The sequence below is a fragment of the Tupaia chinensis genome, unplaced genomic scaffold, assembly GCF_000334495.1.
Source record: "Tupaia chinensis unplaced genomic scaffold, TupChi_1.0 Scaffold000088_1, whole genome shotgun sequence".
Taxonomy (NCBI): Eukaryota; Metazoa; Chordata; class Mammalia; order Scandentia; family Tupaiidae; genus Tupaia; species Tupaia belangeri.
In genome coordinates this window covers 3,779,458-3,803,131 of record NW_006159550.1, presented here as the reverse complement: position 1 = coordinate 3,803,131, position 23,674 = coordinate 3,779,458, and positions in this window count along the sequence as shown.

The window sequence follows — 23,674 nt, the reverse complement described above, 5'->3', positions numbered from 1 at the left end:
CCCATAATCAGTTGATTAGACTCCAGATTTGCATTTATTAACCCAGTTTCTGCATTTAGTAAAGTTATACAAACTCTTTTAGAACCTATTTATAGCTGTAAGAAATTTCTTGAGCTAATAGCTATGTAATTTCCTGAGAGTATAAGAAAAACAAATTTTGGGAACCAGCAGTTAGCGTAATGGCTATGTCGCTGGACTCCCACATAGTCGACCGCGGTTCGCGCCTCGGACCCGGTGGCTTAAATCTCATGCCAGGCACGTGTGCGTGCGTGCCCAAGATCCCGAGAGGAGAATGGAGGAGAAGGGATTGCGGTGTGACCATCCCCCCTGGGGGGTGATTTCTCGCTTTCTGTCTCTATGTCTCTGTCTGGCAAGCGCACGCGCCCTATAGCGATTAATCAATTCCCATTTTCACAGATTTGGTGAGCTCCCTCTTTCTCCTCCTTAGAAACAAGGTATTTCACCTTAAATCATCTCTCAGCAGCCCATTCCAAAGCTACTTTGAAGAGAACCCCCATAAAATCTTTTTGCTATGAGTTTAAAAAGACTGATTTGCATGTGCAGACATTTCCTCACTCAGGATATTCACGTGATTACCAGGGACAATGCCCCCACTCCAATTTAAGCAGAAAAGTGACCTAATTAAGAAATTAGTTCCCATAATCAGTTGATTAGACTCCAGATTTGCATTTATTAACCCAGTTTCTGCATTTAGTAAAGTTATACAAACTCTTTTAGAACCTATTTATAGCTGTAAGAAATTTCTTGAGCTAATAGCTATGTAATTTCCTGAGAGTATAAGAAAAACAAATTTTGGGAACCAGCAGTTAGCGTAATGGCTATGTCGCTGGACTCCCACATAGTCGACCGCGGTTCGCGCCTCGGACCCGGTGGCTTAAATCTCATGCCAGGCACGTGTGCGTGCGTGCCCAAGATCCCGAGAGGAGAATGGAGGAGAAGGGATTGCGGTGTGACCATCCCCCCTGGGGGGTGATTTCTCGCTTTCTGTCTCTATGTCTCTGTCTGGCAAGCGCACGCGCCCTATAGCGAAAACCTCTCCAAAAAAAAAAAAGAAAAATTTTTCCACTCACAACCAGGGTAAGGACTTACTATTGGAAACTCCTCTGTCCAGCAACTTGGCTCTCTGAAACAGCTAACCAAGAGACAAGCAATAAATAATGATAATATAAAAATTATTAAATCTATGTCAAAATGTCTATGCACATTATTTAAAGGAGACAGGACACTTAAGTTCTGACCCAGGTCCAACCAATTTGGTTATCTAGTTACAGAAGTCACCTCAGAGTATAAACAACAAGTGAGAAGGGGAAGAGATGCTCTGAGGATCAGGGTCAAGAACAGCTGAGAAAAACGATGCTGCCTATCAGAATGGGAAGACACAAGAACATACAAGTCAGAAAGCCCAGCATCTCCAGACCTGTGGGGGTGGTCCTGACCTTGAAGAACGCAGATGCTCCCTGTACAAATATTTAACATAGAAATTGATACTCACTGTAATATAGTAGTAAAGAGTAGGTGGAAGAAGTCATTTAGATTATTTCTATTTATTTTGCCTGTACTTAGTAGTCTCAAATAGCAAAGGATGCAAATCCCCCCATGACACAGAGGTCAGCACCAGCACTGAGACTCTGAGCTGGGCAATCAGGAGCATGTAAGGATCTAGAGGAACCAAGCAGGAGAGTGGACTGGAGTGAGGCAGGAGACTGGAACAGACCCCAGTGCAGGTGTAGAGTCCCAGAAAAGGAGACAGTCCTGGTGCTAGGAATTCATGTGGAAGTGCATAGGCCCTGGCATCAAGATGAGGGAAGAGGTCAGGACACAGTAGTGCTCCTTGGGAGGCTGGGAAGACTAAAGACGGGGTGGAGTGAGGGGGTCAGACTAGAAAGAACCTTGCAGGCTCTCAGGAGAGGAACTCAAGCAAGAGAGAGTATGGTCATGACCCTGTTTGAAGAGCTTAGATGCTACCCAGCATCTCGGAAAATCGAGCACCAAGTCAGAGTGGGTCTCAGTACAGAGTCGTTGGGAGTGCCAAGTTCCTCAAGTGGAGATCCTTCAACATCTCCACGAAACAAAACTGGGGCAGAGAGCCAGGCAGGCCACACTCAACAAATTTATTATCATAATAATACCCTGGAGTTATCAACAAAAAGGAATTCCATTAAGCTGAAGGAGGTACAAAAAATGTATTAGTATTGAAAGGTATGAATCATATATGAGAAGACTACAAAATTTGTGGAAAAATTAAGTATATTCATGTGGAGAAAGTTTTTTAATCCATCCATAGCTTTTTCACATTTGCATTTCCATAAACTTTTTGAAGACCCCCTTGTATAATGTAGTGAAAGTGAATTAAAAAGATTTTTCTTCCCATAAAAGTATTTCTATTGTGCCCCCATTATTGAATATATATATAAGGGGACTTTAGAAAGTTCATGGACAAATTTGCTGGCCCAGCCTGGTGACACAGTCAGTAGCACCCTGAATCACAGCATTAGACACCATATGGCTAACCATATTCAAGTTCCCGGGTCAACCTGATGACGAGAGCGATTCTTCCTCTCACACACACACACCATGTGCTCTCTATCATGAATAAAATAAACTTCAAAAAATAAAGTACTGATTTATTTTCATGCAAAAAATCCACACATAATTTATTCATAATAGTCATTTTTGTATGAACCCTTTGAAGACTCTCTCATATGCACAAGGAGGAAGAAGTCCAAGAAGACAGACTCAAAATGTTAGCATTGTTTTCTGGGATGGGAGTAGTTTTAATTTATGTCATATTCATTTGTTCTCTATTTTACAATTTTCTGCAACGTACTTGTATTTTGTATGCAATAAAAGTACTGAAGGATAAAAGAAAGTAAAATTGGCAGTGCATTTTCTACTATTTCCAGATTAAAACTATTTTTATGATCCCTTTGCCACCCAGCAGTCCTGGTGACCTGACATGATTCATGCTTCTAGGAACCCCAGGGACCTGAGATTTCCCTCTGTCTATGAAATAAGAACCGCTCTCTGAACCACCTCTAACAGAAGCTTTCTATACTCCAATCTCCTGCAATAGTTTAGCCTATTCTTATTAGGAAAATGTTAGAGTCCCTTTATAAGGAGATCAAAAAGCTCCAATCAGATCAACCCAGTGGTGGAAATTCTTCAACATTAAGACCTATGTCATTGACCTCTTTCGTCTTCACCAGTAAACTCTCCAAATCAGAACTGAGCCTGTAGAAGTCACTCAGAGATGCTTCTCCATTGGCCAAAACCCAGAAATATAACATGGAGGTATCCACATTTACACAGCAAACCATGCTGGAACCCAGGCCCCTGAAGATTAATCATCGAAAACCACAGACATTTTCAAATGCACTGGGAAAACTGCACGTTATAAATAGTCAGGGTTTTCTGCATCTCTAAGGCCAGGGCATGCTCAGCCACGGTAGTGCAAGCTGCTAAGATACTGTATTCTATAGCCAGGGACCACATGGGAGGCCCAGGTTCAATTCTTGGTCCAACCTGAAGGACCAATATGGTGGATTCCAGAATTTGCCTGTAACCCCAGAATTTGAGGAGACCGAGGCAGGAGGATAGTGAGCTCAAGGCTGGCCTGGGCAACATGGTGAGACCTTGTCCAATAAAAGAGCTAGTTATGATAGGGTATGCCCAAAGTCCCAATTGGGAGGCTGAGGAAAGACAGTTGTTAAAGGCGCTGGACTCACACATGATTGACCATGGTTCAAATCCAGGACCTGGTTGTTTGCTTTCTCACTCCCTCCCCTCCTCTCACTCTGTCCCTCTCTGATCAAATTAAAATAAATAAATACACTTTAAAAATAATTCTTTGAAATTAAAATTTTTTAAAAAGACCAGGGCAATTTCTTTGAACTTCCATCTTATTGCCTATCTCTCCATATTTCTATTACATGAGATTGTGTGGAAATGCTTCTTCTTGATGGTCCTTTCTCACTCATTTCTGCAAAATCAGAATAATCAATTCTTCCTTCTTCTCTCCAGAATGTTTAACTTAAATATGATAAATAGTACCCCAAAGGAGCGTCTTAAAGTATGTGATAACAAATTATTCAAACGTCAAAAAAGATCTTTGTTCTAAAAGCTGATTCAATAAACCAAAGCACTGCCCAGTTAGAGGTCAGGGAGTGGGGGATAAATCCAAACTAGACCCTGTGGTTCTCATTTGTTCCACTAACATCTGAAGGAAGGAATTTTATTGTTTGTGGCTCATGAAATAGTAGATACTTCGTCCTTAGAAATACTGGCAATTGGGTCAGATTAAATGCTCCAGGGCTTGGACCAGACACCATGGCTTGGCCGTCTCCTTTCTGCAATAGCAGTGACAGATTGCCACGTTAAAAACCATATAAAGTTTTAAAAAGTTTTAGCAAAATGCACTGCAACTCAAAGCATGTTCATACTGTGATTGTGTCAGCCATCCATAAAAGTGTAGGGCAACAAATGAGTCTGCTCTTGAGTTGCTCAGGGTCCTAGGGGAGAGGGGGAATTCGACATGGCTCCCAGTAATTACGATGTCTGAGATAGGATATTGGTCACATATGAGGTGCAATGGGAAACAACGAAGGAGGGAGCGATTCACTCTGCCCGAGTGAAGACTTCCTTGTTGGCTGTGGGCTGGGAAGAAGCTCAGGAGTGAGAAGTGTTCTCATCAGAAGCTTGAATGTGTGAAAGATCATGTTGGGTTTCAGGAGCAGGAAGTTATTCAGCGAGGCTGGTGCAGTTAGAACCCATAATCCTATAATAATAATCATTTACTGTGGGCTTGAGCCTTGAACTTCATACTAATGTCCCAAGCAATGCCTTTATCACCTCCATTGACCCTGGAGGAAATGGAGACTTAGAGAGGCTAGGTATAAGGAATCCTGTGATGCCCAGATCCTTCTTCATGGCAGGACATACTGCTTCGGCACACAGCTGTCAGCTGTTAACAGCCCCTGCCAGATGATCTCAACTGCAAAGAACCTCTTCATCTAGAGCCTTAACCAAGGCCATGCCCCTGTCTGGAATGGCCCATATCCAATGACCTACTCATGTGGGGCTTTAAAGCCCAACTCGGGTCATTGTAGTGCCAGCCCTACCCTGCAGGGTTGATAGAGATGCCAGGCCTATGTCTTAGCTTGACCTCCATCTACTCATGCCTGCTTTTACTTCCTCCCTTTCAAGAGTCAGTCCCAAGGACACTCTTCCATGAATACCTGATACTCTAAGCTCTCAGAGTCTGCTTCTAGGCAAACCATTTGGAACTCAGTCAAAGTGTCAGGGTGGTGGGGCCTCATTTAGAATCCAGGCCATGCGACCTCAAAGCTTAACCATTTTAGTCTGATTCCCTCGTGCTAGAACAAGAGTGAGGGTGAGGCTGGAATTATAAATTTGGGCTAGACTATGAATGCCCTTTTTTGTCTCCCAAATAGATTATATGTTATTCCAAGGCCAAGAAAGAACCAAAAAGGATTTTAAACAGGACAGTGACCGCAAATATTTCAGGCTGATTATTCTGATCTTTGTATTATTTCCATCTTTCCGTCTTTGAACATATGTCACAGTGGTTTCTCTGAGTTCTCTGAGAAAAGTGCATGAAATGCACATATAAGAAATCTGACACTGGTTTCCGTTTATGAGCTGTTGTGCATACCTTCTGCAGTTTCATTATGTCTCTAGCAAGCATATTAGCTTCACACCCTAAGGAGTGGGAGTTGCACTGGAATGCTGGTATCAGGTGGTACGCTGGGAACACGTGTTGTCTGAATGAACCTCCTCGCCATGGAAGAGATTGGCTCAGTACAGTCATTCTGTTTGTCCATTTGGATGCAGGAGAATTCCTGACAAAAGCAGTTGTTTTTATTTGATATGATTGTTCTTGAGCTGTTGTCTTGATAGTCATCAGACATCATAGAGGGACCCTACAGTGGCACAGCAGTTAAACCCAATGCTCTGTGAGACAGACCCACATGGGAAGGTTCTAGGTTTGCACCCAGAGACCTCCCTGTGTATGCCCAGTACTCGTGTGTGCATTATCTACAGTCAGCTGAGACTGGGTGGATCATGGTGTCAGGACCATGTTGGGGGTGCTATCTCTCCCTCTCTCTGTGTCTTCCATATGGAAGAAATAAATGAATAATTTTACCAAAAAAAAATAGCAATAGAGTCCGTTGCTGTCAAGCACTGAGCCACATGTAGCGATCATAGTATGAATCTAAGATTCAGCCCCGAGAAAGTACCCATCGAATATATTGCTCTTACTCCTGAACCTGCTCCTTGTTCATGGACGGGAAGCAGACCTTCTATCTCAAGAGCAGTCATCCAGTCTCTTTCTAAGTCACTCCACGTTCTTTAATCATAAAATAAAAATAAAGGGACACCATGAGCAGTTATTTCTAGGAAATTATAATTCCTCAGGTTATGACCTTTGGAGGAAGGAGCAGAGTAGTTGTCTTCAATGGAGAGGGTCTGGGTGAAAGCGAGATTGGTGCATTGCTTTCCTCGTCCAGTATTTCACTGTTCTACAGCAGTGCTCATATGGAAAACTGAACCTCAAAGAAAGAGAAGAGAACGTCTATAGGTGTCATCAGTGAAAATGATCAATGAAAATGATCACCTTGCTTCCATTATTTGACTGTCCTGTTGATGTCCTTGTTTGGTTATCAAAATGACTTTTGAACAAAGAAAAGTTGGCTGTGGAATGACCCTCCTAATGTTGACTTAAATTCCGTAGATGAGGAAAAACAAAAATCAGACAAAGGGGCAAAGTCTGTCTATTCTGCTTCCAAGTTCATCTTCTAGCTACTCTGTTAAATTAGTGACTAGTCCATAAACTCCACTTTATATTCAAAACCCTTTCTACTGTAAATAGCCTATTTTATAATGTATTGTGTGATTACTGTTTGAATACTGGGTAACAAAGTTCATGAGAGAGAAATGCACCAAAAATGCTTAGACAATTATAGGATTCTTACAAAAATTTTCCGAAATAGAATGCAATTTTCACTACATTTCCTGGGTTTATTTATCATAGTTTCATTGTTTTATTGTGGGCAATTTATGGACATCTATATATAACAATTTATTGATTCTCCTGCTTCTGGAAAAAGATGTTTGTCACAGAGAAATGTCTGCCATAGCCTTACTAATCATGGCCAGAAGATGCATAATTAGTATCTCTTATTTTCAGAATGCAAAACCACTGTGCCATTGAAATTCTTTATACACATGAGTGAAATTTAAGGAAAAAGACAGAAGTGCATGATTATATTGTATAAATTTAATAAAAAATAATTCTTTTTTTCTGACATGCTTCAAAACAATCTTGTCACTGACAAGTTCTAAAATACAACATTGATTTATTTTACAGCCTGGGTTTCTATTGTAAGATTTAATTGTAATTTACAATAACTAAAGTTTGTGTTAAGAAAACATTTTTTCAGAACTTTGAATATAACCTAATCAACATCTTTGAATAACTTTCCTTTTTTTTTGTTTTCATTTTTTTGTTTGTTTGTTTTTTTGCTATAGGTTGTATGCATTTGCCAGAAAGAGAGAGAGAGAATGGGAGGGAAAGTGAGAAATCACCCTCCAGGGAAGATAACCACACCCCAATCCCTTCTCTTCCATTGTCCTCCCTGGATTTTGGGCACAAATGCATACATACCCAGCATGATTTTCAAGCCTCCAGTTTCAGGCCTTGAACTGTGGTCAGTCATGTAAGAGTCTGGCACCTTAATCACTATGCCATCTGCGGACCTCCCATCCAAGGATAAGAATATGAGAGGGGGTTTCAAACACTTAATGGAAGGTGTATATGATAATAAAATAATAATAATAACAACATAAGCATGGATTTCAAAATAAACTCATCATCAATTGCATTTTTCTATGAACTTTTAGAAGTACTTTTGTATGCTCTCCCAAACACAAACTAATCTGGATTTTCACGCTAAAAGTAATCTGATACAAATTCCCAGGAGCCAAATCTCAGCCTAAATTTCGTAAGAATGACTAGCCCTCACTTACCCTCCCTTCTGCAGTGCTATGGTTCTGTAGATGAAGACAAACTGAGATGTACTAGATCTTAGTCTTTGCTATAGTCTTTGAAAACCTTTGCCTGGTTGACTTACAGTTATTTATCTCTTAACATAAGGTAGCATTTTATTAAAAACATATTGTGGGAGGCCAGGTGGTTAGGCACTGGACTCCCACATGGCTTACTGCAGCTTGAGCCTGGACCCGGCAGCTTGAAAATCATGACGACTAGGTGTGTGTGTGTGTGCCCAAAATCCCAAGAGGAGAGTGGAAGAGAAGAGACTGTGGCATGGCCATGTGCCCTGGTGGAGGAAGTTCCCTCTCTCTGTCTCCCTCCAGCAAATACACATGCCCATGGCAAAAACCTAAATAATAATAATAATCTATTGTGGATTTAAAATTCTATTGTTGTGCCCTCTGACAGGACATTGTGACGAGGCTGATCATGTTGGAGAACTGCTAGAACCCAGATTGCAGCTCCTGCCCTAGAGTTTCAGAGTCAGCAGGTCTGGGGGCCAGGCTGAGAATTTGCATTTGTAACAGTTCCCAGGTGGTGCTGATGTTCCTGGAGGCAGGCCCCACGCTCTGAGAGCCTCTGTGGTGGAAAGTTTTTCTTGACTTACCAGAACATTCCTGGGGCTGACTTCACCCAGCCACTGCAGAGCTCAGCAGGGGAAAGAAAGCTTGCTTCCTCCAGTCTTGGAGGAGAAGGAAGATGTTCAATTGGTGGACCTTGGCGTGTACCAGGGCTTTTCATCAGGGAAGGCTAACTCTCTAACACATCCTACAACTGTTGTGGCTTCCCTGACTGCTGGGGACAACTTTTGAGAACCACTGATCTGGTTCACCCTTCCCACTTCACAGAAGGGGCTGGGAGAGGCTCAGGCCAGGCAAGATGGTGGAAACAGGGAGCTGCTGGCTCAGGAAGAGAACCCAGATGCCCTGGTTCTAGCGATTTCACCTTCCCTCCTCATGACTAGTTACCTAAATGCACAGCTAATCATTTCTCAGTAGTTACCAGAATTGACAAGAATGTTTAAAAATATTTTTCTCAGTGCTGATTGGAGAGATTGGCCTCTTCTATCAGCGGTTCACTACTCTCTGCTCCCTAAATGTGGAAAATTCTGACACAGCCTTGCTTTTTTTGCTCTTGTAAGATTAAGCTTTATATTCGTAAACCTATGTTAGGTTTTATTAATGGGAACTTCCCAGACAGCCTATACAGCAATGTTTTATATTTTCTTGGCTTACGGCTCCTACAGGCAGTGGTTCTTACTGTTAGCTTAATGTTCTTAGAACAACCTATAACCAATATATTTGTAAGCACAGAGGATCGTATTTACCTCTGAGCATTCTTGTCGTGGTTTCTTTGTTTTTGTTTTGTTTGTTTGTTTGTTTGTTTTTTTGCTTTCTTTTTCATGTCCTTATCTTCCTGCTTCTACAGAGTTGCATTTTCTCCAATAGTCTGAACCATTTGTTCATCCATTGTGGCACAGTTCTCACTGGGGCACTTAGAATACAGCACATCTAGCCTGGGTGTGGCAGCTGCCCCTGGGAAGTTCAGAGTCTCGTCTAGACCCATCTGCCAAAGTGCCCAGTACTCTTTTTTTTTTTTTTTGGAGAGATTTTCACTGTAGGGCGCGTGCGCTCTCCAGACAGACAGAGAGAGACATAGAGACAGAAAGCGAGAAATCACCCCCCAGGGGGCTTGGTCACGCCGCAATCCCTTCTCCTCCATTCTCCTCTCGGGATCTTGGGCACGCACGCACACGCGCCCGGCGTGAGTTTTAAGCCACCGGGTCCGGGACACGAACCGCGGTCGACTACGTGGGAGTCCAGCGACATAGCCATTACGCTAACTGCTGGTTCCCGTGCCCAGTACTCTTTACAAGGAGGGAACCTTATGTGTGTTAACCCAGGACTGCTTACAGACACTCACACAGTCTCTGTGTGACATGACCAGAGATGGTATTTTCTTTCCACATAGTCTAAAGGGAATGTCTAATCCTGATTGTGAGTTCAAAAAGTAGAAATCGTTCTAAGATTAATCGATAACTTAACAACAGATGGGTTGCTTTCCATTGGTCCTTAAGAAAAAAAATAGCATAAGACCCAAGTGTGGGGGTGGAGGGTCTTCAAAAAGTTCATGGAACTGATGTATTATGAAAAAATTATGCATGTTTCCATTTTTTCACTTAAAATAAACTTGTACTTTAATTCCATTTTTCCATGAACTTTTTTGACATCTCCTTGTATTGTTTCGTGGAAAGGAGAGCATTATCTTCTGACTAGCTTTCTTCTACAACAGCAGTTCGGTAAATAAATTTTACAAGGCAAGAAAGCAAACCATTATGCATAATAGTAAAAGTCAGTAACAGCTTCAACAAGACTCTTCATTTACTCAAGTGTTGATAAAACCAAGTTGTTATGTATAACATTTGTTATGAGCACATTTTAATAACCAGTGTGGTTATTGGAATGGAAGGAAGAGGAGGCATATGTTTTGTTTTTTCTAAGCGATAAATTAATTCAGTTGGACTGATGCAAAGTTTCTTGAGTGCCAGTGATAGAAACAGAGTCTGTAGAAAATATACACGGTCAAGAATAAGATCATCCCGATGTCAATAGAAGACTTTCATTTATTCTGGGCAGGTCCTCTGAGACCTTATCATAAACTAGCACAGCCTTTCTAAATAATTTATAAAGATATAATTCCTGAAATCACAGCTCAGTCATAACATATGTGGATCCAGCCATTGATACAATGGTGGTCCTTCCTAGTCCAGCTGTATAATTTTGTGTAACAGTGAACATTTGTATTTATTTTTACAAGTTTGCTATGGGGGATGTGCATTCACCTGAGAAAGAGAGAGAGAGGAAGAGAGAGACAGAGCCCTCATGGGGGTTACCAAGCCACAATCCCTTCCCCATTTCTACTTCTGGGATTTGGAACACGCACACACATGCATTTCCAAGCCACCAGGTGAAGGTCTGAAACCATCAGCCATGTGGGATCGAGGTGCCCTTCCCACCACACCACTGGCTGGCCTCATTCTGTAATTTAGAAGATGATGGCTTTCTTTTTATTAGTCAAAGTTCAATTGTTCACTTTTGTTTGGTCAGCAGTTCAGATTTCCCTTTATATAAGATAAATGAAAGTATTTTATGACTTGATGACTATCAATTAGTGTTGTTTCCTGGGCTGTGAAGCTGTCAAGGCTCTCTCCATAATATTGCAAGAGGATGTGAATATTTAAATGTTTTCATAGCAACAGCCTGTAGAGAGATCGCTCAGGAGACGCTCTGTGTCATACAAACACAGGAACACCATTCACACAGGCACTTCCTAATCTGTTTCCTCCCTCCTTTCTCTGCCTCACAACCCAGCTCAGACATTTCCGAGCACCGTCTTCTGCCCTCACTGTGCTCCGGACACTGGAAAGTAGCAGGCTTTCTGAGGTCCCTGACTCCTGTCCTTATTCTTTCCTCTGCTCTAACTGCCTATCTCCATCCACTTAGTTGATCCATGGTTTATTCAGGACTGAGTGCCTGTCAATTATTCTACTTTTGTTCAACTGCCAGAGGGTGCATGCATTTGCCAGAGAGAGAGAGAGAGACAGAAAGGGAGAGGAGAAAAAGCATCCCCCCAATGGGTATGGTCATGCTGAAATCCCTTCTCTGTTTCTCCATCCTGTTAGGATTTTGGATACACACACACACACACACACACACCTGGTATTTTTTTTTTTTTTAAGTCACTAGGCCCGGGATTCAAAATACTGCGGGTGGCCGTGTGGGATCCAGCTCCCTTAACCACCTGGTGATAGGGCCAGTTGGCTCCTGTCAGTTCTTCTGTGATGCGTTCTTCACACTCCCCCAATGCTCACTGAACTAGGCAGTTTACTGAGTTGTGCCCCTACCCTGGCTTGTACCTACAGGCTTTTTTTTTCCCTTTTTGGAGAGGTTTTTGCTATAGGATGCGTGCGCTTGACAGACAGACAGAGACAGAGAGACAGAAAGCAAGAAATCACCCCCCCGGGGGGATGACCACGCCACAATCCCTTCTTCTCCATTCTCCTCTTGGGATCTTGGGCACACACGTACATGCGCCCGGCGTGAGTTTAAGCCACCGGGTCTGGGACTCGAACCGCGGTCAACAACGTGGGAGTCCAGCGACATAGCCATTACGCTAACTGCTGGTCCCACTACAGGCTTTTATTTATCTGTCTGCATATCCGTCTCTCCCATTTCCGGGAAGCCCTTTGCAGAAGAGACCACACCATCAAACCCGACATGTGGTGGTTGCTCAGCGTTGCTGAGTGGATGACTCAAGGGCGAACCAGATCATGCTTTTGAGTGCAGTCACCGCAAGCCTCGCCTTCCTAGTTAGGGGCAGCCCTCTCCTGCGATTGCTCCCTGCGGCCTCCTGTCCTCCTTTTCTTCCAGGCCATCTCAGACTCCAAAGTGATCATTCTGAAATTCAGATCTGGCTGTGACCTTCCACCCTTGCCTAACAAAAACAAAAACAAATCGCCCATAAAACGGTAGACCAAGCCCTTCCTCAGGTCCATCAGCACTGACCTTAGCTCCCTATCTACTGCCTTCCTCCTTCCACTCCGTGGCCCTCAAAATATCAAAAATGCCGAACTTGCAGCCTCTCAAAGTACACAGAATCCCATTTCTCAACTCCACATCTTTGACTGTGCTCTTCTCAGTGGCTGGGAAGCCTTTTCCTTGCCCCCTCTTGCCTCTCCCAAAGCCAACTCCTAGCCGTCCTTGGAAACTCAGTTCCAAAGTCATGCTCCCCGGAGGCCCAGACAGTCATGCAGCAGTAAAATGTGATGGTCCGCAAGGCAGCTCCACATGGGAGGGCTCTGGGATCATGTCTGGAGATCCCCTGAGGACTGTGGGCTAGCATGTGGCCATGATCCAGGATGGGCCAGGGGTGGATTACAGCGTCGCCGCCCTGTTGGGGAGTCTCTCGCTCTCGCTCTTGCTCTCTCACACCCTCTTACTCTGGCATTCCCATTCATGGAAGAAAGAAAGTCGTCCTCCCCAGGTAATCTCCCACCTTCCCTCATCCAGGCTCCCTGTGTTCTTAGAGCACCGGCCACACAGGGTGATGGACGAGAGGTGTCTCCAGGAAAGGGCCTCCTGCTTGCTCCTTTCTATCCCTGGGCCCTGGCACAGGGCCTGCCCCATCGGCGGCGGGAAGCTCCGTGCGGTAGAGCCCGGACACTGAGCCTTCGTCCTTTCTTCTGGACTCAGTACCACCTACTTCCCTGGAAGGGACTCGTCGAGGGTTGGGCACTCACCTAAGTAAATCAGGCGTGAGTGGGTAAGAGTGTGTTGTGCTTTTCCAGAGCTCGAACTAGGACAACCCCAACGCCTACATCAGGGCAGCAATGTATTTCTTTAAGAAGTAGTGATAGTAATTGCCTCCTTCACAGGAGTGCACCCAATCACTTGTTTGAGCTGGATGATAGAATAAAATCTACAAAAAGTGTAATTTTGCAACATCCACAAATTCACCTAACTAATGTGCCATGACAATAGGCAATTGGTAAGAGTAACGCCATTGCATGGAAGTGAGAACATAGCAAGAAACTCAGTAAAAAGCGTTTTCAGCCTGTTGAATGGAGAGCTAGACAGGAAGGAAATGAGAGTGTAGGCGTCGGCAACACAGCGCTCGTCTGCACGAACCTGGATAAAATCTCACGTCGAGTAGGTGTGTTTTCGTCACGCTGACCTCTCTACTTCCGACTCAGATAAATGTATCGGGCGAAGTTAAAAGCCAGCGTTGTTTCTTCAACTCTGGGCTTGACTATTTCACCAGAAAATGTAAAAATAAAAAGGAAACACTTGCCTTTGGAGAGGTAATAGTTCGCTGCCTAAGCACAGGGTGTTCGCCAGCCTCGTTTCTTTCTTTCCTCTCCCTTGGGTCCCTGAGTCCCTCCGTGCAGATCTTACCGATGACCTGAACTGCAGGCCCGGGCGCCCTTCGCACCTACCCCTCTCCCCAGCATATCTGAAGTCCTCTCTCGGCCGTCCACTGTGCTCATGGAGCGTCCCCTCCATCCACCTGCAATGATGTCCAGGCTTTGGGACGCTGCCTGAGTGGAGCCTCACTTCTAACCCTATACCTAATGGCCTCCAGGAGCCACAAACTCTCAAGTGCCCAAGTGGCCTCCAAAGTCCACCCCAGTGAGGCCACGCAGAGGTGGAGGAGGGCTCCTCTTAACCTGATGTCACACTACCGCCTGGCCTTGAAGCAGCATTGCCTGTGCCCAGGGGCACAGAGAGTCCGCCCTTACTGGGAAAGCGGCCTCTTCAGCTTTTTCGGCTCGTGCTACTGTGTACAGGGAGCTTTGTTCTAGTCCACAAGGCTGGGCTGGGTCTGCAGCTCCACAGCCCCACACCCCTCCACCACTGCAGCCCAGTGATGAAGAAAGAAAAAGCCTCCCTCACTGCCCCTTCACCCTTCAGCTCACAGATAATCTCAAGCCAAGGGACTGACCCCTCTGTCCAGCCTTGTGGGCACCCTTTCCCCTGCTCTGATTTCAGGCAGGCAATATCTAGGGATATCAGCAGCCTTTTGGTTGAAGATGTTTAGGGAAGAATAAGGTTTCCATCTTCAGTTGCAGTCAGGGTTGGATTTTATATCCTGGAGTATTCCCAACTAGTCAGCAAGACCATTTGGTGCCGATTTTTACCTCTTAAGAATCTGCCTGCACAGCGGAGAGGGAAGGCTGTAGTGTTTGGAGCTAAATTCACAAGCAGAATTGACAATAGGTGCTCTCAGGACTAAACCACTCCATATTTAAGCTGTGGCTAGTTAGTACAATGTGGCATGAGATGTTGTAATCTGTATTAAAATAAACAAACTAACAAAAAAAAAAAACTTAAAACAGGACAGCCCTGTAGCCTCATAGCTAACTGGATCCCACATCGCCAACTGCAATTTGAATTCCAACTCCAGAAGTTCGAAAAACATGCTGGGTGCAGGTGTGTGCATGCTCAAAATCCCAACAGAATGGAGAAATGGAGGAAAAGAGATTGCAGTATGGCCATACCCTACTGGGGGTTGCTTTCTCCCTTTCTCTCTCTGTCTCTCTGGAAAGCCCACACAGTCTCTGAAAATTAAAAAAATAAATAAATAAAATTTTTAGACAAGTTTGTCTACAAAATATTTACCCTTTCCTATAAACTCCAAAGGGTCAAACTCCCACCAGGGTCTCAGTAAGGCCTAGATATTTTTCATGCACTTTTTTATGTATTCACACAAATACTTACTGAGGGCCTGTTGGGTACCTACACTATTAAAGTAGCTAACGCAATAGCAGTGAACCAGGATTTACCTTCTAGGGAGAGGGAGAATAAACGAAAATTGAATGATACAATATCAGACTCTAAGAAGTGCTAGGAAGTAAATGAGAAGACTGGATGGAGAGTGGAAGGGAATGTTCCAAAAACTTTTTCTTAAAGAAAATTGTGAGCACATATGAAAGTAAAAAAAATAATAATAATAGTCTAGTGAACCCTACAGACCCACCACCCAGCTTCTACAAGTCATCAACCCAAAACCTGTCTTCCGTAACGCCCCCACCTTCCCACCATGGACTATTTTGAAACAAATCTCAGACATCATATTCATATTGCCTTGTTAATATTTGGCGTGAATCTCTGAAGGAAAGGGAATGTTATTTAGATAAAATAGATAAGGACGCCGTGTCTGAAAATGTGATCTGAGAGAATGAGAAGTGTGAGAGCAAAAGAGTTCTAAAAAGCAAAACAGGGAACACATATGCCCTGAGGTTCTTAAGGATCCGGAGAAAGGCCAGTGAGGCTACCCTGGAGGCAGGCAGAGACAGAGGGGATCAATCCTAAAACAACAGTCTGACCGGAAGTTCTCGGAAGGAATAGTTATTACAACAGAACTAGATGAGACCTATTAATGTCAAAACTCTTCTAGTTTTTGCACACATTAACACACATGTTTATCACAGCAACCCCATAAAGTCATCACCACTCATGTCATTCCCATTCTACTAGAACTTAAGGAACTGGAACACAGGAAGGTACAGCTAGTCTCTGGCAGCCTCAGGATTTGAACCAAGGCAATGTCATTCCAGAATCCAAGCTCTCAGTCTTCCCAGTGTGCTGCTGCTCCTTCCAGTGTAGAATGGTTTATTACCTGCGAGTCACATTCCCATGCAGAATTGAATGAGCACAGGTGATTCAGGGCTGCCCCTTCCTGGTCTCTCTGGGCCCAGAATGGCTTTTCTCACAGCCCCCATCCTCAGACTGCCACGTACTCCAGGTCTAGTTATGCTCCCTGGCTAGTTTATCTTTTCCTAGTCCCTTCCCTTCTCACCAAAATACTCGTTTCTACTTGACAATAAGTCCCATGAAATTGGGGAACATGTCAGTCTCTTTCAGACCTCTTGCCTCAAACAGCGCCCAAAACATACAATACTGAGTGCATGCTTGCCGGATGGTGAAATTCATGAGTGACAGGGAAGTGACATTTTCACCCGACCAAGCAATGATAATGTCTAAAGAGCAGTCGTTTCTCGAATCACGACACTTCCGACACCAGATGCATGTGAGTTTTGTCCCACACCGAGCAATTCTATAGTTCTACACAGACACCAACTGAGTATCCTACTATTTCAATCAGTTCTGGTGCTGACGACCTGGAGTTAGTACAGACCCCACAAGATAAGGGCTCAGGCACTCCCAGAGACCTGTCCCCCACTGTAGATGCCAATTGCAAGCAGCAGGCCCCCAGGTTACCCACACTTCTGTCCAACTTGATGTAGGCTCCCACCGCTTCCTCTCTTGTACAGTAATTTGCTGACAACTCACAGAACACAAGGAAACATGTGTACTGCTCTGCTATAAAGGAAAGTGGAAAGGATGCAAATAAAAGACTAGTTGAAGAATCGTAGGGCAAGGACTGAGAAGATCCTAAGTGCAGGAGTTTCTGTCCCCATGGAGTCTAGGTACACCACCATCCTGGCCCGTGGAAGCTCTCTGAACCCCATTGTACATGGTTACATTAAGTAGGCATAATGGCTATTAGTGATTAGTGATTCACTCCATTCCTAGCCTCTCTGCTCAACATGGAGGTCCAGACTGAAAGTTCCAACCCTCTAATCACGGGACTGGTTCTTCTGGCAACCAGCCTCCATCCTCCAAGAGCCACTACATTACCATAAATTCAGGTTTGGCTGAAAAGGGAGGCCTTTATGAGTAGCAAAACGTGCTCCTTTTACTGCTATTGCTCAGGAATTTCTAAGATCTAGGAGCTCTGAGCCAGAAACGAGGGGGTGAGGACTCCATCACAAAATCGTAGTGTTCCACCCAGATCCCCTCTCGGGAGTTGCCCCCACCTCTTTACCCTCTTCTATAAACACTGGGGCTGTCAAGAACCAGCACTTGTAGCTCTTCTTCCAAGGACTCCCCCTCAGGCTCCAGATCATTTCACCCTAAAGGCCCAGGGCCAGCAGTGCCTGGGAGCTCCATCTTCCGCGGACCCCAGAGGCTGTTACCCAATGACTGTCAGGTGCAGAGCTGAAAGACCAGCTTCCTTGTCTTAGGGTGGGACAAGGTAGGCTCAGGACTTCTCCCTCTCCTTCCTTGTTCCTGAGGACCCCAGTCAAAAACATTAGGTCCTTTTTTTCAATTCCTCTGTGCGCTAACAGGGAGTTACTATACTTACGATTTTACCATAAAATGAAATAGACTATAATTAATTCTAAAAGTAAACTGAAATTGATGTAATTTCAAGTATTTTAGGATGATGCAGTACTTCAGAGCTATCACTGGCAATTTCAAGCACCCCCGGCCCAGGGACTTCTCAGCAGTGCTCAGTGGAGACTTTTGGTCTGTTGGGGGAAAGCAGGATGCCTGGAGTGGAGCACATTCCTATCTCTGCATGAAAGTCAGGGTATAGGCAGGAGGAGCAGAGAGCAAGCAGCGAAGCTTGGCTCAGTGTTGAAACTCACGAGACTGGTTTCTACCTGGTAGGAGGGCTTTGTGGCACAGTAATGATCACGAGACCAAGGAGGAAAGCCTAACGTGATAGCATACATACCAAGTAAGTCATGGGGGGCAAGTCTGAGTACCTTTCCATTTTTTTTTTTTTTTTTGAGAGATTTTCGCTATAGGGCACGTGCGCTCACCAGAAAGACAGAGAGAGACATAGAGACAGAAAGCAAGAAATCACCCCCAGGGGGGATGGTCATGCCGCAATCCCTTCTCCTCCATTCTCCTCTCGGGATCTTGGGCATGCACGCACACACGCCCGGCGTGAGTTTTAAGCCACCGGGTCCGGGACGTGAACCGTGGTCGACTACGTGGGAGTCCAGCAACATAGCCATTACGTTAACTGCTGGTTCCCCCTCCAATATTTATTTATGGGTATTTCCTTGACTTTCTAAGAGAAGACCTGTGGTGAGGATAAGAAATGAAAGTGTCGATTCAGTTAAGAGTCCCAAGAAGGGACCAGCAGGGGGCATGGTGGTTACATCGCTAAACTCTGACATGACTGACCACAATTCAAGTCCCGGACCTCAAGGCTAGAAAATCATGCTAGGTGAGTGTATGTGCCCAAAATCCCAAGAGGATAATGGAGGAGAAGAGATTGTGATGTGGCCATCCCCCAGGGGGTGATTTTTCACTTTCCCTCTCACTGTCTGTATCTCCAGTGAGTGCATGCATCCTATGGCAAAACAAATAAACAAAGGTCCAAAGGAACTGGAGGCACCTTTTTCACACATGTGGGTGTAGGAAGAGTCCAGGTCCTAATGGCACACTCATGGACATGCCCTGCCCGTTATAGTCAGCCACTGCCAGTCGCTTCGGACCTTAAATGAGGAGTGAATTGCGATGAATGTGTTTATGAATATCTTCATTTAAAATTTAAAAATGAGGAGTGAATTGTGATGAATGCGTTTATAAATATCTTTATTTAAAATCAAACATCGCTATAGCTCTGGATTTCTAGTAGCAAAAAGAGCTGCTCCACAGTCCATACTCCGTGAAATCCACACGGCTCGTGAGAGTGCCAGAACTCTCACGATCATGAGCAATGACACTCCAGAGAAAAGTTCTGAGCGTGCGCCTTCGTTAGACCCTCTTGGAATGAAGGCGTAAGTGTAGGAGTCATATAGTCGCTAAATTGCCTTAACATGCTGCCAGATTCTATAGGGCACGTGCGCTCACCAGAAAGACAGAGAGAGACATAGAGACAGAAAGCAAGAAATCACCCCCAGGGGGGATGGTCATGCCGCAATCCCTTCTCCTCCATTCTCCTCTCGGGATCTTGGGCATGCACGCACACACGCCCGGCGTGAGTTTTAAGCCACCGGGTCCGGGACGTGAACCGTGGTCGACTACGTGGGAGTCCAGCAACATAGCCATTACGTTAACTGCTGGTTCCCCCTCCAATATTTATTTATGGGTATTTCCTTGACTTTCTAAGAGAAGACCTGTGGTGAGGATAAGAAATGAAAGTGTCGATTCAGTTAAGAGTCCCAAGAAGGGACCAGCAGGGGGCATGGTGGTTACATCGCTAAACTCTGACATGACTGACCACAATTCAAGTCCCGGACCTCAAGGCTAGAAAATCATGCTAGGTGAGTGTATGTGCCCAAAATCCCAAGAGGATAATGGAGGAGAAGAGATTGTGATGTGGCCATCCCCCAGGGGGTGATTTTTCACTTTCCCTCTCACTGTCTGTATCTCCAGTGAGTGCATGCATCCTATGGCAAAACAAATAAACAAAGGTCCAAAGGAACTGGAGGCACCTTTTTCACACATGTGGGTGTAGGAAGAGTCCAGGTCCTAATGGCACACTCATGGACATGCCCTGCCCGTTATAGTCAGCCACTGCCAGTCGCTTCGGACCTTAAATGAGGAGTGAATTGCGATGAATGTGTTTATGAATATCTTCATTTAAAATTTAAAAATGAGGAGTGAATTGTGATGAATGCGTTTATAAATATCTTTATTTAAAATCAAACATCGCTATAGCTCTGGATTTCTAGTAGCAAAAAGAGCTGCTCCACAGTCCATACTCCGTGAAATCCACACGGCTCGTGAGAGTGCCAGAACTCTCACGATCATGAGCAATGACACTCCAGAGAAAAGTTCTGAGCGTGCGCCTTCGTTAGACCCTCTTGGAATGAAGGCGTAAGTGTAGGAGTCATATAGTCGCTAAATTGCCTTAACATGCTGCCAGATTTTTGTACATGAGACTTACAATGGAAATACTGTAATTGGCACATTTTCATGAGAAATATTAGAATGACTTGTGTTTAGACAGAATCTGAGTTCTTTACCAGGGTTTAGACTCGTGTTTAGTTAGAATCTGAGTTCTTTACCAGGGTGTAGAATGTAAGTCTCTCAGAGAAAGAGAATATGGGGAAAGACTTAGACAAAACACCCTCCCGTCCACCCCCCGTGTGGATGCCAGTTGCAAGCAGCAGGTCCTCAGATTGCCACACTTCTGTCCAGCGTGGGAAGCTCCCAATACTCCCTTCTCATGTAGTGATAGATGGTGCGGTGACATCATCTGTGGGGACATCTATTCGATGTCACACATGCATGTGCAGCCATACGCACATGCATGTACTTGTGTGGTCCTTGAGGAAACTTCATCAAAGCTTTTTTCTCATCACCATCTAGTGTCTACAGACAGCCAGGAGAGACAAAGCACACAGCTTTGGAAATTGGGATTTGTGTTTAATTATAGGATGAGCACCCATGTCTGTATTGATAAATAGACACAGAAATAAATCATGTAGGTCCTCAGAGAGGTGTTTTGGGTTTTGTTTTGCAAATCTTTTTCCTGCATGTCCTCACTATCAAATCAGCAACTGTGAGATAGACCCAGTAAGGGTATTTTGATGTAAGACAGAAATTAAATTTCAGAATGGGTGTCCTTATGGGCACCAAACCAATGTCGTAAACGAAACATGAGGATAACAAGCTGTTCATGACTGATGTCTTCTCTGACTGCCTGCTGCCTCCTACCTCTGGCTTCAGAACTAAAATACTGCTTTCTCTACAAATGAGCAATTTCATCAAATTGGAGAGGCCCAGGACAATCAGGAGAAGCTATATTTTACTTTTTAAAGTTTATTTATTTCACTTCTTCCAGTAGTGAGAAAGACAAAAAGCGAGAAAGCAAGAGAGCAATCTAGTCCCAGCCTCAGTCAGCCCCTTATCATGGGCACACACGTTTAGGAAGGCCTTGGATACGAACCTGGAACCGTCCCCTGAGGGTCAGCCTCACAGAGCATCGCATTTTACTGCTGCACCACCATCTGGCCTAATGCCATGTTGTAAATGCTTTTTCTGATGCTCTCTACTATAAAATATTTTAAACAGCATATTTGCTATTAAGTCATGAAATTCACCTCTCCTAATAACCACATTCACTGGCTAAAAGCTTCCTTCGAGTTGCCATTTATTACAAAGTAAAATAAACTGCTGTAAAAATAGAGAATAGCTGGGTTCGCCTCATAACCTTGTGGATGAGGAAGCCGAATCCCACATGGCCGACCACTCTTTGAGCTCCAACCCTAGCAGTGTAAAAATTTGCCACGTGCGTGTGCGTCTGTGCCCAAAATCCAGATCCACAGCGTGGAGAGATGGAAGAGAAGGGATTCCAGTATGACCATTCCCTATTGGGCAGTGCTTTCTGCTTTTCCCTCTTCCTGTCTCTCACTGGCTAGCACACGCGCACACACACACACACACACACACACTGGCAATTAAAAATATACATACAGAACAGTTATCCTTATTTGCATGATTTCCAAAGTAAGAGATATTTATAGAGGTGGGCTCAAATTCTGATCAACTCAATTTGTTTAAAAATTCTCATTCATACCATGAACTATGGGAATCTTTTCTGGTACTTGTTAAGAATATGCTAGATGCTAGGTACTGTTCTCAAATTTTCCATGTGTTAATCATCTCATTTAATTCTCATCATAACTCTGCAAGTGGTATTATTTTTATACCCCTTTTACCCATGAGAAACCGAAGCATGGTTTGCTTAAATCACAAACCAAGACATTCTGGTTTCAGAGCTTATGCCCTCAACTGCATTGATAAATGAGCAAAAGGAGTGTGAGGTCTGGAGCCCTTCCTCACTGCTCAAAACGATTTAAAAAATTATTCTATTATTTTATTCTTTAAAATTCTAGAGGGGAGAAAGCTGTCTTAAGAAATCTGTGCTTCTATTAGTGGATTTCTAGACTATTTGAAGATTTCAGAGTGATAACTTGATGTAGTCAAGGGCCAGGGTTCATGAGATGGGACCTAAGAACTTCAGCCTTCTGCAAATCTTTGCTTCGAGAGCTTCTGCCTCTATAAAAGCACATGAATGAGAAGTCAGCGTGTCTTTGGAGTTGATCTGTGAAAATAAGACACTGTGGTACAGTCAGACCTCATTGGGGCCATCCCTGCTGGGTCAGCACATCGGCAGTGAAGGATCTGAAGGCGTACACTCGGCAGCGGCTTCGGGATACCCAGTTGGTCCTGGAATGTCAGCGTGCTCATTATGTGCATTTATTGTGCCTGGGCTCTCCGCTGTCCAAATCTACCCCGAGTCTCCAATCAAGAAGAGGTATTGATAGGAGCACTGCTAATATGACATGACTGCGGACAATACGAAGTGACATGACCCGGGGTGAGGAGCAGAACACGTGTGGTTTCCCGATCACCCCTCCCCCGCCCTGCCACTTATCTTAATGCACACGACATCCCCGCCGTGGCAGTCGCACACAGAAAAGCTGAGAGATGTTCATGAAGCTGCATCCATGACAGCACCGAGGGTCCACCCAAAACGTTGGCCTCCAGAGTGACCGTATCCGCTGCCCGTGTGCACCACACTCCTGCCTATGGTTGTAGCTCCAGTTCCAGGGGTCCGTGAGGCCTCTCCCTGGAGCATGGATGTCTCTGACCAAGATCCCCTGGGACGCCAGAGAGGAAGTAGGAGAGTGAGCATGTGCTCCTTTGAGAGGAAACGCAGCAAAAAGAGGAATAAGTGGATTCAGCCTAGCCATAGGAAACAGAAGAAATAAACAAAACCACAAACAAAAAACTCAGATACCTGTGCTTGGTGTAGCACCTCCCAAAGCAGCTGAAGTGCACCCATTTCTGTCCTCACAGTGTAAAGGCTCAGAACCCACTTTTAAGTAAACACTTCATTTTCCGTCAGGACGATGGTTTACCCTTTATGCAGTGCCTGAATTTGTGGCAAATACCTGGGGCTCTCTCTGTAACAGTGTCCTAATGAGGGAATTCTCAATCTACACTCTTGTGTTCTGTCCAGAGAGCAATTCTGTCATTTCCTATATGAATATTTGATAGACCTACATATTAGGGAGATGTCCTACAATTACTAAAAATATTTTTATCTTCATTACGCAGGAATGAACTGCCTAGCCTCTTGAGAGAGATTTAAATTTTTCACCCAAAAGTCATGGACAAAATTGTTCAGTCAGCATTTAAACCAAACTGCACATAACTTAAACTTTCTTTGAGAATTAAGAAGACGATTTGAGGAAGCTCCCTGAAA